The following is a 16857-nucleotide window of genomic DNA, read 5'->3' as shown; positions in this document are numbered from 1 at the left end:
GAGAGCGAGAGCAAGCTTAGCTCAGAAAGTTTGCACTTAGGGTATGTTCCGTCCCCACTGGAAGACGAACCTGAATGGCCAGGGTAAGAATCACACAGACAGTTGTTACTGGACCTCATTGTTGTCTGTGCAAGGTGTTGGCATTTGGGTGGCTTTCCCACATAGTTTACTGAATACCCACTTTATTTGAAACTGAAAATCACTTTTGAATCATGCTTCCTTTCTCCTAATACAGTCTTCGACCCTTGAACAATTGCCACACAAAAGTTCTGTGATAACTTAATGCCTGGAGTATGTTAAACCTTTCTTGACTCCTTACCCTTGTCTGTCTCTTTTACCCCTCAGTTAAGTCGTTTACCTCCTCCTTGTACTACTGTGATGTCTCCCTAATTTGGCCTCTTACCTCTGGTGTTGCTGACCCCGTGGTTTATTCACTGCATTGCTTTCTAGTGTTACTTTTCTGCAACATGTCTTACCGTGTAACTCTCTCCTTTAAAGCAGAAATTGCAGCTTAGATGTTTTTTGGGGCCGGGTGAGGATGGTCATGAACTTCACAATAGGTATCCTGTCAGAAGAGGGACAGCTGCTACTCCTGCTTCTCATGTCCAAACAATTGTTACCACCTGGGGTTGGCCTTGTGTTGCCATAGTTATTGTTGTTAAGAAGCCAGGAATTTCGATATGAAATTTCCTAAGGTTTAGACATTGGCAACTAATTCCAATTATTGAAACATACTTCATAGGAGAAATAAAACACTTCTTCAGGCCAAATTGGACCTTCAGATTGGACCTTCTCCCTTAAGCCCTTCTGGTTGTTCATTACCAACAGTAGCGCCCCACGTTCTTTGGTGTGACATGCAGAGCCTTTCGGAATCTGACCAAAATCTACCTTATCCCTTCCATGCCTTTGTGGTCCCCACCATACTGAATGGACTGCCCTCCTTGGACCAGGACATACTGTTTTAGGTCCTTGTGCCATAGCAGTATTGTTTGCTTTCTCTCCTCTCCCCCCTCCCCCGCCGAGATCCTCTCACTTACCTGTCAGAAGTCAGCCCAGACGCCGTGGCCTGTGTGAAGCCTTCTCTGTTAGTGTCAAGTGACATTCTGTCCGCTTTGAAGTTGGATTTGTCTTGCTTCATGGCTCTTGTTACATGGGATTGTGATGATTGTGATGTGTTCTTAATCTAGAAGTCTCTCATGCACATTGGAGAATGGGGGGAATATTACTGTGCTTCCCTCATATTTGCCTTCTTTCTAGTGTCTGGAACACAGTAAGTGCTCTGAAATGTTGGATGGATGAAGGAGAGCCTGATGGATTAGGCCTGAGGTTTAAGGAGATCCAGACCAGGACGTGACAGAGAAGGAGGGGGAGATGTCCGGGAGACCCTAAAAGATGATGCTTTGCTCGTTAGGCATGGAGAGAGCAGAGTCACGTTTACTGTGAACCCATGGTTTATGCCCAGGACAGGTTGGGGTATGGGCTCTCGATGCATCTCTGCTAAAGGACAGGGGATGAGAAGTCCTAGGCAGTCTGTATTCGGTAACCCTTTGGACCATTCCTGCCACTGAGCTTTAGCTTTTGTGCCCGTGAGTATCTCAGCCTCTTGAGCTGAGTTGGCCTCTATCAAGTGGTGATGGCTTCTTGTGGGCTGCAACAGAGCCACCATGTCTGGGACCAAACTGGCCATTGCTGATCTGGATGTGTGCTTGTGTTGCCCCTTCCCGGCTCTGCCTAGGTTATGGTGAGCCTTGGGTGCCCTGCTGTAACCAAGGCTGGAGAGTGCAATTAGGGGGCCCGGCTCCGCTGTACCTTTGGCCCCATGGCTCTCTCCTGCTCAGCCCTGCAGAGGAACTTCTTAGCCTTCGGCCGTGAAGAGGATTCTGTATGTGATATTTGTAAGTGGGGAGGGCGGCCCAGCTATTTTGGTTCACTTGCATTATCTGTTTGAAGCCTTGCCTTGTACCAAAGAAGAAAAGATAGCCACTTGCTTCCTGAAAAAGATGTTTCCGGTGTTGTATTAGGTGGTGAAAAGCAAGATCTTTCTTCTGTTCTCCCAGAGAAGTAGCGTGAGGAAGAGCAAGGTTGACTCTTGGGGAGTTCGGTGGAAGTGAATTTGGAGATTTGACCTCCTCCAGCCTCAGTTGTGTGTAGACCCAAAGAGTGGCTGCTTTCTGCCCTGCCTCCCTGACCTCTGGACTCTTGGAGCCTGGAAGGTTCCAGGATGCCTTCAGAAGCCGATTCCTAAGCTGGGATTCATTTATTGGTGGTGCACATAATGCTTCCTGAATCTATTTTAATATTTTATAAAAGTATTTGACATGGTTGCATAAACTGTGCCATAAGACTTCCCTTGTTTCTTTACTAGTAAAGTTTTAACTGTATGGCGAGGTTTTGTGTCTTAGCATGAAGATTAAACACAGGGGACAATTCATTCGCGTGGGCAGAGAATGGTTATTGTGTCTTAAGCCCTTCCTTCGATATCCTTACTTTGTTGAGTTTCTCAAAAGACAAGATTTAAGTTTTGAAAATAAGAATGGGAGTTTTGTTCTCAGGCTAAGCACGTGAACTGTCCGTCTTTCTGCTTGGGAGAATTGTGTTGTATAAATGCAGCACTTTACTTCCTCAGAGACAGTAAATGGCTTTGAAAAAATGTTTCCAGGAGCTCAGGTACTAAAAGCTTTCTGATGGGGAAAACTTCATAGGCTGGAGACAGATACCAGACAGATTCTAGAGTTTTCTGTTGAGCCAGGTTCTGGATGTGGCCAGACTCTGCCACCTACCCCCTCCGCCAGGAGGCAGTGCTTACCTGTGGGGCCTTGGAGTTGCATAGGCCGGACTCAGACGCTCCATCTTCTGTGTAGTGCTGTGTAACTTCAGAGAAGCTGCTTAACCTTTCTGAGCTTCGAGTGCTCTTTGACACATGGAAATGTTAAGTTCCCACGTGTTAGGACTGGATCAGTGCTAAGGGCGACTGATGCTGTCGAGTGCTTAGCACTGAGCCTGGTACTGAGGGGGCACTGCTGAATGTTAGCTCTGACGGGAACATCTAGGCAGAGCCCGGGAAGCTTCGGAGAGCATGGCGAATGGGACCGGGTCTGGCCTTTGTGTCCTATGTTGATGTTTTCTCTAGTGGCTTAATCCATCCTGGAGCGTTGGGCACTTTTGCCTAGGATTCTTAAAGATTTAGATTGCTGTTTTCTTTGAAGTTACCCCCTGATTTGGTTTTCCTTCCTATTCCCCCAACAACGCGGCATGAAATCCGCACCCGCCTTCTCCTTAGCACTTTCAAGAGTAATGGTGGCAATTTTGTTCTCTTTATCAAGGAGATCTCACGGAGGAGCTCTGCCGGCTGCCGCTGTCCTCAGCCGCATGATGAAGCTGCCTTCGAAGGCTCCCGTAATCTGCTTCCCGGCCGCAGAGAATCCCATTAGCAGCCAGGGAGACTTTTTTCATTTCTTTTATTTAAGTCTTCTGTGACTTTTTTTTTAATCTCTTCAAGTTTATTGCCCATTGGATGGTCAAACCTTTATCAGGTTGTGGTTGTGTATTTTTTTTTTCTTTTTTTCAGGTGAGACTAAAATATCTTTCAGATAAATTACAGAAAAGAAAAATAACCTGCCTTCCAGGCCGAGGCGTGTTCTTGTTAAAGGACCAGTAAAGTAATCAACAGCCGTAATCACGGGTGTTCTGGAAGGGCTGTTTCAAAAGCGCGGGTTAAACCTGGAAGTGATCTGGCTGTTAGGAGTTTCTGTCCGTGCGGGCTGTCTCTGAGGAAAGGTGAAGGAGCTGGGAAGACCACGTCCTGTTAGCTGTCATCTTTAGTAAGACGTTTCCTTTTTTATTTTTCTAAGTTGCTTGGATATGGCCACCCTTATGGTTTTGAACCTATGGTATCTTGTCTGGGGAGGCCCTTTTCCCTTTTCTCCCCAGACAGCCTCCTCCATCCCTTGTCAGTTAGCGCTTGTTGAAGGAAGGAACGACCTGTCCATCCACATGGCTCCAGTCTTGGGTCACCTCCTCCGAGAAGCTCCCCTGGTGCTAATTTTGACCCACCATCTTCAGCCTGGTGTAATAACTAGCTCTTCCGGGCCTGTGGTGCATACCTGTTTACCTCTGTGCTTCTCGAAAGTTCTCCAAAGGAGGACTGACTGCTCTCAGGTAAGAGTTGGGGTGAGCTAGGCTAGAAAGCGTAGCGGAGAGGGGATGTAGCCGCAGGCTCCCCTTTGCAGATCCCTCTCCCCAACTCTCCAGAGGGAGAGCCCCTTACAACCAGCAGGAACAGGATACCAACTGCTCCGAGTTCTAGTTTTGACTTCAGGACAGTGTAAGCACTGAAAAGGTCTCCCCCAGATAGGAAATAAACTACGAACGATTGTGACCCCTTTGGTGTGACTAATAACGAGCTTTCGCTATTTTTTAGTCACTTGACATTTCAGCCATGGCCTTTTTTTTGGTAAGCAGCTGTTTTTTCTTTCTCGCTGTGTAACCTTGGGCAAGTCACGTAACTTCTCACGTTTCTCATCTGTAAAACCGGACTAATAAAATTAGCTCCCTCAGAGAATTGCTTGCTGTGCGTCGTCCTCTGTCAGGTAGCTGAGATGGCATCTGGCCTCTCTCCGCCCACTGGGGCTCCTGTAACAGGACCACAGACTGGGTGGCTTCCAAGCAACAGAAGTTTATTTTTTACAGTTCTGGAGGCTAGAAGTCCAAGATCAAGACACGGGCAGGTTTAGTATTCAGTGGGGATTCACTTCCTGGCTCATAGACCACTGTGTCCTCTGCGTCCTCACAGGGTGAAAAGGGTAAGGGACCTCTCCCAGGTTTTTTGTTTGTTTGTTTTTTAAGATTTTATTTATTATTTGACAAAGAGAGACAAAGCGAGAGAGGGAACACAAGCAGGGGCAGTAGGAGTGGGAGAAGGAGGCTTCCCACTAGGTAGGGAGCCAATGTGGCGCTCATCCCACTGTCCCAGAACCCTGGGATCATGACTTCCGTTGAAGGCAGATGTTTAAGGACGGAGCCACCGGGCTTCCCTCCGGTGTCTTTTATAAGGACTGTAATCCTATTCCTAAACGTTCCCCTTGGGACCTGGTTACCTCCCAAGGCCCCTAATCCCCTAATCCCATCACAGTTGGGAGTTAGGTTTCAGTATAGGACAAACTTTCATTCAGCAGCGTGGCACGTATTAGTCTTAATATGCGCTATTACGGGTATTTTTAAAAATCTCTAGAATTCTCAAAAATGGTGCTTTTTCCAGTTGCCTTGTCTCTCTGATTATATCAGGGTACCCAGTGCCTCACTCCTCACCTTTTTGAGAATTCCCAGGAGGTTAGATGCACATGTCTCATGTGACAGGGCCAGCAGGAAAACGGTGGCCTCACATGGCAAATTCTGAGCCCTGGACAACGTGGGTGATGGCTGGGGAGGCAGCAGCGGACATTTCACAGGATTTCCGTTGTGATGCCCTTGTGGCTTTTGAGAATGACAGGCCTTAAAAAAATGTTAGCCTTTTTTCAACTAGTACAGTATTTCAACTGTATGGTATTTCCCTAGTAAGTATATATTTCACTAGTAAGTGAAATACCATATATACACCAATAGCCGTTTTTTGAATTTATTATCTTTTTTTTTTTTTTTCCAGGATAGGTGCTATCCAAGTCAAGTCTCTCTGGGAGTTTCCTACATACTGAATCTTTACATTGTCCATTGATAAGTTGATGTTTGTTATGTTAAGAAAAATGTAAGCTGTTTAATGAGTCTGAAGTAGTTAGATTTTTGTCTTCAGAAACTGTAACAACCCCCTGCTTTGCTGTTATCACCAGCCCTTCATTGTGGCAATCCATGCTAGAGTTGGTATGGATAATAGTTACATCCTGCCTCCTCTTTCCATAAATTTACATAAACCCGCTTCAAAGAAATTTGATCTCGATATATGAGATCCACCATTCCCAAGCAAAAACTAGATGATTTCTTTGCATCGCCTTCACTTCCTTGAATAGCAAGTTTGTGGAGGTTTATTTTTTATTTATTTATTTATTTATTTGACAGAGATCATGAGAGAGAGGAGGAAGCAGGCTCCCTGCTGAGCAGAGAGCCTGATGCGGGGCTCAATCCCAGGACCTGGGGATCATGACCTATTTTAATCCATTGAGCCACCCAGGCCCCCCTATTTCTTGTTTTTTTAGAGCAAAAGAGCATAAAGATGTGGCCCACAGTCAGGGGAGAGCAAGGACCTGGCCGGCAGGGGTCAGTGTTGAGCCTCTGTTTTGCTCTGAGCTTCTTTGGGAACTTCCCTGCGGTCTCCGCTGGGACCTGGGCACTTGCTTCCCTTCTCATGCCCCCTCCTTTGGGTGGAGCTCGTCCCTTTTACGGCACTATGCGCAGGAAGCTCATGGTCAAAGAAACCTGGTCTCTGTTAGGTTCTATGCGACCAGCCGTATCTTTAGTGCTGGCGGGTTTCATAAGGGCCTTACTGTCTGAGGCCTGCTGGAGGCCCAGGGGCTTCTGGATGGAGAGCGCTGACTGGCAGTGGGTTTGCCCCGGGAAACAGGAGGGAGAAATGGAATCTGCAGGGCCCCCCTTGGGCAGAGGTCTCCCTTGGGCAGAGGTCTCCAGAGTGGGAGGCTTGCGAACGAGATCTCTGAACCGGTATTTTGGATTTGAGGTGTTGGTAAGCCAGGAAGACATGGGAAGGTGTAACATTCTCTACTTCATTAGTCTGCTGGGGGCTTCCATACAAAACACCGCAGTCGGGAGGGTGGCAGGCGGTGGTCCTTAAAGAACTGGCCTTTACTGCCCAGTGCTGGAGCCTGGGAGGCCCAGAACCACAGTGTTGGCAGGGCTGCCTTCTCCCAAGGCCCCTCCCCTCGGCTCTCATGGTGTCCTCATGTGGTCTTTCCCCTGTGGACCCATGGCCATGGTCTTTCTCTGCCTGTCCACGTCCCTCTTCACAGAAGGACACCCGTCGCTTGGATTACAGCCCGTTCTAATGGCCTCATTTTAACCGTATTATCTCATTACAAGTCTTGTCTCCACATTGGGTCGCATTCCGAGACACTGGGGGTTGGGGTTCAGCCAATAGAGATTAGGGGGCCATGGGTCAGCTCATAGCATTTATATGAGGGGTTCTGGATGATCTCTGTATGAGTGCTTGGGGGCTTGGTGAGTCCTGCTTAGGCATTCATAACATCACCCTTCGGGGCGCATGCGTGTTGTCCCTGGTTTACAGGGTGGGGAGCAGAAAGCTCTCTAGAGCCTCAGCATCACACGGGTAACGGTGGAGTGGGGAGTTCACACTGAACTGTGGCGGACACTTCTGTTCCATACACTGTGCTGTGTTGTTTGCACCCCTGAAGTGGGACAGGGGCTGGCTCGGATGTGAAAGACTGGTGATTTGGGGAGCAGACTGGGGCCACAGGCCTGACCTCAAGGCCTTCAGTTTGAGAATTCTTTAAAAACACTGCACTAGGCAAATAAAACGCGTCCCCTGGCCAGCCCTGCCAGCTTGGAAACATAGGTTTTCAGGCTACTGCAGAACTTTAATGGTTGAAGAAAACACTAGAAGCAACTTACTCCTTTATCTGTCAGTGTGACCCTCCCCCTTTCCTTACGGTTTTCTGAAAAACCATTATTTTAACTGAATTTAATGAAAAGATGTGAGATCTTTTTATACTGTGTAGGAATTTGTTTTTTCTATCCTCAGCTAGAACTTTAGCTTAAAACACTGTGAAGTATGGTGCTCCAGAGATTCTGTTGGGAAAATACTGGTTCTTGGAATAAACCTGAATTGCATGAAGTATTAACTTTAGTCATCTACCTGAACTTCATGAAGAACCCTTTCATTTGCTGTATTTCTCTTCCTATCTGTTGATTATTTCTCTGGACTGAGAATAGTTTACAGTTTTACAGCTAAACTTGAGTCCGATGAAAGGCACACATCACACCGGGTGACTGGGAAGGCATCTTGGCCTCTCAGACCAGAGACTGGTAACATGCTCTGCAGGCACAGGAAACAGATGATTGTTTTGTAGACGCTCAGAAAGTGATTTTTTTTCAGAGCTGTAAGTATTTAAGCTCTCAGGTTATGAGGGAGATACCTATTTAACCTATTATATATCTGTATCCTTCCAATTGTGCATTCTTTCCTAGAAGCTTTAAAAATAATTGATAATATAATTAAAATATGCTGTATATACATAGTATATTAATACACAGATACACACAGACATATTGCATATCATGTGCCAGGTTATTGTACTAAGCTCTCCTTATGGATTTTTTTTTTTTTTTAAAGATTTATTTATTTTTGTGAGAGAGTACGAGCAAGATGTGCACACAGGGTAAGGGCCTCAGGAAAGGGAGAGAATCTCAAGTCGACTTCCCGCTGAGCGTGGATCCTAGCACCAGGCCCGATCCCAGGACTCTGGGATTGTGACCTGAGCCAGAGTCAGATGCTTAACTGAGCCACCCAGCTGCCCCTTTTATGGATTCTTATAAAACCACAGTTTTGTTATGATTGTCTTCGTCATCCTTATCGTCTGGTTTACAGCGGAACTAAAGTTAACTTGCTTCCAGTCACACAGCTAAGAAGAAATGGACCCAGGTCAGGCAGTAAGACCTGAGAAACTGTGTTCTTAGGTTATGCTGTGGCCTCATGTCACCACCATTTTGACAGGCACATGTGCACACAAAGATGATTTAGCAAGTGTATACCGAGTGACTACTGATGGTCCAGTCTTGTTCTAGAAGCCATGGTACCTGCTGCCTGTGAGCTGGTAATTCTGTATTGATGTAGGAATGCTTTTGGGGATGCTGACCTGCCCATGCTTATGTTGATTGGGCCAGGGAAACAGGAACCTTATTCCTCAAACACTTACACATACTTTAAAAAAAATCCACTTTGGGGCACCTGGGTGGCTCAGTGGGTTAAGCCTCTGCCTTCAGCTCAGGTCGTGATCCCAGCGTCCTGGGATCGAGCCCCACACAGGCTCTCTGCACAGCGGGGAGACTTCTTCCCCCTTTCTCTCTGCCTGCTTCTCTGCCTTCCTGTGATCTCTCTCTTTCTCTGTTGAATAAATAAATAAAATCTTAAAAAAAAATCGACTTCAGAAACACTTTATGGAAGCATTCATTTGGATCAGTGCCTGTGTCATGCAATACAGCATGACACATTTTTAAATCAAGAAACCTCATGATCAGCAGTCCAGGAAGCCTTGCCCCTCCCCTTCATTATCCCCCCCCACCAAGGATTCCTATATTCCTATATTCCTATAGGCCCAGGAATGGAGTTGTTGGGTCTGGAATGTGCTCTCCCAAACGTGTAAAAACGGAGGGCAAGAATCATCCAAATGACCGAGGCTCTGGAAACTTCTGCAGCAGGCAGAGGGTGAATGTTGTGATTGCACGATGAGCTCTCACAGCCCGTGCTGGCAGGCCGGGTGCTTGTTGTGTATGTTGCCTCTTCCCAGAAGGCTTGTTCGTCCCTCAGGCCCGTCTCTGAGATGTACCTTGTGGTTGGTCAGTACCTTCTGTACCACTAGCTTGCCAACTGGGCAGCAAGTTGACCCACCTACGGAACTTCTGAACTTTTTAATACTTAGGCCACACCTGACTGATTAAAGAAGCTCTGAGTGTGGAAACCGGTGCCAGCAGTTTTGTGTAAACCACTGAGTTTCCCTCCTTGCACACCATAGCTGTGCCGTCACTGTTCAGACTCCTCTTGTTCATTTTTGGCCTGTGGGAGCCCCTTCTAGTGGGTTCTCCCATCCACTTGGTGTGGTCTTTCCACTGGTCTCTGACAGCGTCCTTGCTGTCTGCGGTACCAGGCTGTTCCTGATGGGTCTAAATTCCGCCCCAGACGTAGAGTCAGCCGGTCCTCTGAAAACCTGTTTCTGTTTGTCTGTCTTAGTGGGAAGTATCTTAGCCCCAATCTGGGCTCCAGGGGGCACTCCTCACTGCTGGGCTGTTCTTGTTTTTTTCGTGTTTTTCAGGACTTTTTAAATGGACAGGGGGGCTAAGAATACCTTGTTTTTAAAGATAAAATACCTAAAGAGTTCCCAGTCAGATAAAGGACTGCAGGGCTTTTCCTTCTTCCATGTTATGTGTCGGTTGCCTGTCTCCTGTTCTGAGAATCCTGATTCTCAAGGACACAAATGACAAGAGAACCAGAATGGCTTGGAGTTCTGATTTGGTCTGTTAACGCACAATTGTGTGTACTAAGACCCTCATTGAAAAGCATTGTTTTGTGTTCTACTCTCCCCTCGCATTTTTGTTTTTATCGACTTTATTTTTTAAAGCAGTTTCCCCTGTCATTAACATCTCACATAAGTGTGGTGATCTATTAAAATGGATGGACCAGTGTCCAGAAATTATTATTATTATTATTTTTTAAGATTTCATTTATTTATTTGACAGAGAGAGATCACAAGCAGGCAGAGAGGCAGGCAGAGAGAGAGTGAGAGAGGGAAGCAGGCTCCCTGCTGAGCAGAGAGCCCGATGCGGGACTCCATCCCAGGACCCTGAGATCATGACCTGAGCCAAAGGCAGCGGCTTAACCCACTGAGCCACCCAGGTGCCCCCAGAAATTATTATTAACTGTAGTCTGTGGTTTCCTCCGCATTGACATTCCATGGGTTTTAACCAATGCGTAACGTCCTACAGGATGGCTTTACTGCCCTAAATAGCCCCTGCCCTCCACTTACTTTTCTCTCCGTCCCTCATCACCTCCCTGCAAACCCCAGGCAACCACTGAAATTGTATGTCTCTAGTTTTGTTTTTTCCAGAATGCCATGCAGTTGAAATCCTATAGTGTGTAATCTTCATAGGAAGTGTTCTTCCACTTTGTGATGTGCATTTAAGGTTCTTCTGTGTCTTTTCTTGTCTTGACGGTTCATATATTTTTATTTTAGATTTATTTTATTTTTTTTTTTGGAGTATAGTTGACACACAGTGTTAGAGTGGCTTCAGGTGTAGGACATTGTAATGCAACTTCTATTCTTTACGCTGGGCTCACCACGAATGTGGCTATCATCTGTCATCAGACTACACCACTATTACAGTATCACCTACTATATTCCCTATGCTGTAGCTTTTTCCTCTCTCCCTCCCAACCCCTTTAATGTTCTTTGACCTCGCTCCCTCCCTTCCTTTCTCTCTTTTTTTTTTTTTTTAAGATTTTATTGATTTATTTGACAGATACAGAGAGCTCAAGTAGGCACAGCGGCAGGCAAAGGGAGAGGGAGAAACTCTACACTGAACAGGGAGCCCAATGCAGGGCTTGATCCCAGGATCAAGGTCATGGTCCCAGAGGGGACCCAACCGACTGAAGGCAGATGCCCAACCGACTGAGCCACCCAGATGCCCCTCCTCTCCCCTTTTTGAGAGAGAGGGGAGTGGATGCGGAGGAGGGGCAGAGGGAGAATGAATCTTGAGCAGGCTCTACCATCAGTGCAGACCTCAATGTGGGACTTGATATCCCAACCCTAGATCATGACCTGAGCCAAATCCAGAGTCGTACACTTAACTGACTGAACCACCTAGGGATGCCCTTGTGCTGTACCTTTTTTTTTTTTTTTGTTAAGATTTTATTTATTCCTTTGGGGGGGAGAGCACGCACGTACGCACAAGTGGAGGGGAGAGGCAGAGGCAGAGGGAGGGAGGAGAAGCAGACTCTCCACTGAGCAGGGATCCTGATGGTGGGTCTCGATACCAGGACCTGGAGATCATGACCAGAGCTGAAGGCAGATGCTTAACCATCTGAGCCACCCAGGCGCCCCTGTGCTCTACCTTTTGTTCCTGTGACTTGTTCCATACCTGAAAGCCGGTATCTGCTACTTTCTTCCTTCCCTCTGGCAACCATCAGTTTGTTTTCTGTATTTACAGGTCTGATCTGCTTTTTGTTTTTTTATTCATTTGTTTTTCAAAGTTCTTTGTATTCTTGAATAATGCCCCATTGTGTGGATATGCCACAGTTAACGCACCCATTCTGCCGCTGCAGGGCATCTCAGAGTAGCTTCCAAGTTGGGGCAGTTATGAACAAAGCTGCTGTAAACATCCCTGCACAGATTTTTGTGTCGTTGTAGTTTTTAACTTGCTTGAATAAATACCAAGGAACACAGTTGTTTGATCTCATGGTAAGAATATAGTTCCGGCATTTAAGAAAAGGACACAGTATCTCCCAAAGTGGCTCTGCCATTTTGTTTTCCCTCAAGTGATGTAGGAGAGTTCTTTCTGTTCCTCCTCGCCAGAATTTGGTGGCATCAGTGTTCTGGATTTTAACCATTCTAATAGGTCTGTGTTTAGTGGTATCATGGTTTTAATTTCTGATTCCTTAATGGCATATGATGTAGACCATATTTTCACATGCTTATTTGCCATTTGTATATCTTCTTTGATGAGGTTAAGTTCTTTGGCCTTTTTTAAAATTGGGTTTTCTTATTGTTTAAAAGTTATTTGTGTATATTAGACAGGAGTCCTATGTCAGTCAGATACTTGTTTTGCAAAAATTTTGTCTTGGTCTGTGGTTTTTCTTTTCATTTTTTTACCATTATCTTTCCCAAAGGAGAAGTTCTAAATTTTAGTGAAGTTTCATTACCTTTTAGTTTTTGGGTAGTATGTTTAGTGCTGTATCTAAAAAGTCACATCGAAATCCGGGGCCACCTTGATTTTCTCCTGTGCTGTATTCTAGAAGTCTTAAGGTTTCGCATTTTACATTTAGGTCTGCGAGATTTTGAGTTCATTTTTGTGAAAGGTGGAAGTTCTGTGTCTAGATTGTTTTTTTTTTTTTTTTTTTTTTTTTTAATTTATTTGAGAGAGAGACAGTGAGAGAGAGAATGAGCGAGGAGAAGGTCAGAGAGTGAAGCAGACTCCTCATGGAGCTGGGAGCCTGATGTGGGACTCGATCCTGGGACTCCAGGATCACGCCCTGAGCCGGAGGCAGTCGTCCAACCAACTGCGCCACCCAGGCGTCCCTTGTTTGTTTTTTTTTGCATGTGGCTGTCTGGTTCTTCAAGCACCACTTGTTGAAAAAAATGCCTTTTTCTACTGAATGACCTTTGCTCCTTTGTGAAAGATCCGTTGACTGTGTTCGTGGGGGTTGTTTCAGTGCACTCTTCTGCCCCATTGGCCAGTCTGTTCTTTGACCAGTACCACACCGTCTTTATTATAGTGACTAATGGCAAATTTTGAACTTGGGGAGTGTCAGTTTTCTCAGTTTGTTTTTCTTCTTCAGTATTTTATTGGCTATTCTGAGTCTTTTGCCTTTCCGTATAAACTGTAAACTGTTGACATCTACAGAATAAACTTGCAGTGATTTAATTGGGATTCCAGTGCATCTGCAGATTGTGGATGTAGAGTTCTTCATAATCCTTAATTATTCTTTTTAACATTGATGGGATCGGTAGTGATGACCTTCCTTTTGTCTCTGATATTAGTAATTTGTGCTTTGGTCTTCTTTTTTTTCCCCCCTTTTCCCGGATAACTTGACTGCAAGTTTGTATATTTATTGATTGTTCAAAGAACCGACTTGATTTTCTCTATTGATTTTCAGTTTCTTGGTTCCTGCTCTAGTATCTGTTATCTCTTTTCTTTTGTTTGCTTTGGATTTAATTTGTTCTTATTTTTATGGTTTTCTAAAATGGAAGCTTAGATTACTCATTTTACCTGTTCATTCTTTCCTGATGTATGCACGGATGCCATCAGCTTCCTAATAAGCACTGCTTTTCATGGATTCCACCCATTTTACTAAGTAGTAGTTCATTTTCATTTGTTCAGAATATTTTAAATTTCTCTTGAGATTTCTTCTTTGACCCATGTATTATTTAGAAGTATGCTGTTAAGCTTTACATATATTTAGGGGCGCCTGGGTGGCTCAGTGGATTAAAGCCTCTACCTTTGGCTCAGGTCATGATCCCAGGGTCCTGGGATTGAGCCTCGCATAAGGCTCTCTGCTTAGCGGGGAGCCTGCTTCCCCCTCTCTCTCTGCCTGCCTCTCTGCCTACTTGTGATCTCTGTCTGTCAAATAAATAAATAAAAATCTTTAAAAAAAAAATCTTCACATATATTTAGATTTTTCTGGATATTTTTCTTCTTTTCTTCTTGTTAAAGATTTTATTTATTTGACAGAGATCATAAGTAGGCAGAGGGGCAGGCAGAGAGAGAGGGGGAAGCAGGCTCCCTGCTGAGCAGAGAGACCCTCTTGTGGGGCTTGATTCCAGGACCCTGGGATCATGACCTGAGCCGAAGGCAGACACTTTAACCCACTGAGCCACCCACGCGCCCCTGGATATTTTTCTATTACTATTTTTTAGTTTAACTTCATTGTGGTTTGAGAGCATACATTATATGATTTCTGTTTTGTTTTGTTTTTAACTAAGTAAGCTCCAGGCTGAGCTGGAGCCCAACTCGGGGCTTGAACTAATGACCCAGAGATCAAGACCTGAGCTGAGATCAAGAGTCAGACACTTAACTGACTGAGCCACCCAGGTGTCCTTGATTTCTGTTACCTAAAATTTTTTTTAAAGATTTATTATTTGTTTTAGAGAGGAAGAGAGAGAGAGAGAGAGTGCTTCAGTGGGGGCAGGGGGAGAGAAGAAGAGGGGGGAAAGAGAATAGAGAGTCCTCAACCAGTTTTCCCACGGAGCTCAGAGCCCAACGTGGGGCTTGATCCCACGGCCTTGAGATTGTGACCTCAGCCAAAACCAAGGGCCAGCCGCTCAGCTGACTGAGCCACCCAGCTGCTCCTGTTATTTTAAATTTGTTAGGGTGTGTAGTATGATCCAGAACATGATCTGTCTTGGTGAATTCTCCATGTGAGCCTGAGAAGAATGTGTATTCTATCGTTGATGTTTTCTGCTGATGAAGTGTTGTACAGAAGTCAGGTAGGTATGGTTGATTGATGTTGCTTAGTTTTTCTGCCTGTTGGACCTTTCATTGCCTGAGAGAGGGGTGTTGAAGTGTCCAATGACTGTAGTTGATTGGCCTGTTCCTCCTTGCAGTTCTGTTAGCTTTTACGTTATGTGTTTGGATGCTCCATTGTTAGGTGCATGAGCAGTGCGGATTGTTAAGTGTCCTTGGAAAGTGACCCCTTTATCTTTATGTAATCCCCTATTTATCCTTGATAGTAATGTTCTTTGCTCTAAAGTCTATCTGGAATTAATACGCCTGTCTGTCTTTTCCTTTCTGTTTTTAAGTGTTAGCATGGTATATCTTTCTCTGTTCTGCAAGTGGGTTTTTTTCAGACAACATATAATCGGATCTTTTTTTTGATTTACTTTGATAGTCTCTATCTTTTAATTGGTATATTTAGACCATTTACATTTAAAGGGATTATCAATATACTTGGCTTAATTTTAATCTTATTTATAGCTTTTCTGTTTATTACCATGGTTTTTTTTTTGGTCTTTTTCTGCTTTTTCTTTTTCTTTTTTGTAGAGAATTAGATCTTTTTTTTTAAAATTCTCTTTAGCATATCAGTTGTATTCCTTTTTAATTTTTTAGTGGTTTCCCAAGAGTCTGCAATGTACTTTACAGCTAATTTAAATCTGGTTTCAAGTATACTGCTTCATCGTACAGGCACCATTTAATGAATGAGTGAATGAATGATTGATTTGAGTGTCATTGACACACAGCGTTTGAAGTATACAGTGTAGTGATTTGATAGAGTTATACATGATGCTTTGTTCAGCACAGGGTAGATGCTATCTGTCCTGATACATCACTGTTAGAGTGTCACTGACTATATTCCTTATAGTCAATGTGCCTTTTATTCCCGGGAGTCATTCATTCCATAACTGGAAGCCTGTATGGCCACTTCACCCATTTTGTCCAATCTCCCTGTTCCCTGCCTGGCTTACCCTCCTGCAACCATCAGTTTGTTCTCTGTATTTTTAGGTCTGTTTATCTTTTTTTGTTTGTTCATTGATTTATTATTTTTTAGATTCCACTTATGAGTGGAATCATATAAAACTTGTCTTTGCCAGTCTGACTTATTTCACTGAGTGTAATACACTTTAGGTTCATTCATGTTATCTCAAATGCTATAACATCATCCTTTTTTATGGCTGTGTAATAATTTGTGGCTGTGGGTATGTATATATATATGTCATATATATGTACACCGTGTCTTCCTTATCCATGCATCCATTGATGGACAGACTGCTTCCATATCTTGACTATTTTTTTTTTAAGGTTTTGTTTACTTATTTGGCAGACAGAGATCACAAGTAGGCAGAAAGGCAGGCAGAGAGAGAGGAGGAAGCAGGCTCCCTGCTGAGCAGAGAGCCCGATTTGGGGCTTGATCCCAGGACCCTGGGATCATGACCTGAGCCAAAGGCAGAGCACTGAGACACCCAGGTGCCCCAATCTTGACTATTTTTAATAATGCTGCAGTAAAGATAGGAGTGCATATATCTTTCTGAATTAGTGAATAGCATCCTCATTCCTACCTCTTGTCACTTAGTACGTTGCTGTCATTCATTTTACATATCCATAAGCAATAATCAACCAATACACTTTGCTATAATTATAAACAAACTGTTATCTATATGACTAGTTAATAATTTTATATAACTTTTAATCCTTTTCTAATTCTCTTCCTTTGTGAAGTTCTGAGTTTTAGACTTTTATCTGATATTTACCATTTGCCTCTGAGAAGGGTTTTATTTATTTATTTAAGCTAGAGCATGCCTACATGCCTGTGTGAGTGGGAGGGAGGGAGGGACTGAGGGAGAGAGAGACTCTTAAGCATGCTCTACACTCAGCATGATGCCGGGCTTGACCTCATGATCACAAGATCATTACCTGAGTCAGAACCAAGAGTAGGACGCTTAACTGACTGAGTCACTAAGTTGCCCCCTGAAG

At 44.5% G+C, this 16857-nt stretch overlaps 1 protein-coding gene across 1 annotated transcript in view; it reads left to right on the top strand.

The window, feature by feature from the left end:
* The window catches only part of RSU1 (Ras suppressor protein 1), a 187555-nt gene that overhangs the window by 699 nt on the left and 169999 nt on the right, over nt 1-16857 (top strand). The window lies entirely within an intron of this gene.

This window comes from Neovison vison, chromosome 12 (assembly GCF_020171115.1).
Source record: "Neovison vison isolate M4711 chromosome 12, ASM_NN_V1, whole genome shotgun sequence".
In the NCBI taxonomy this organism is placed as follows: domain Eukaryota; kingdom Metazoa; phylum Chordata; class Mammalia; order Carnivora; family Mustelidae; genus Neogale; species Neogale vison.
This window is presented reverse-complemented; position numbering and strand designations above follow the sequence as displayed.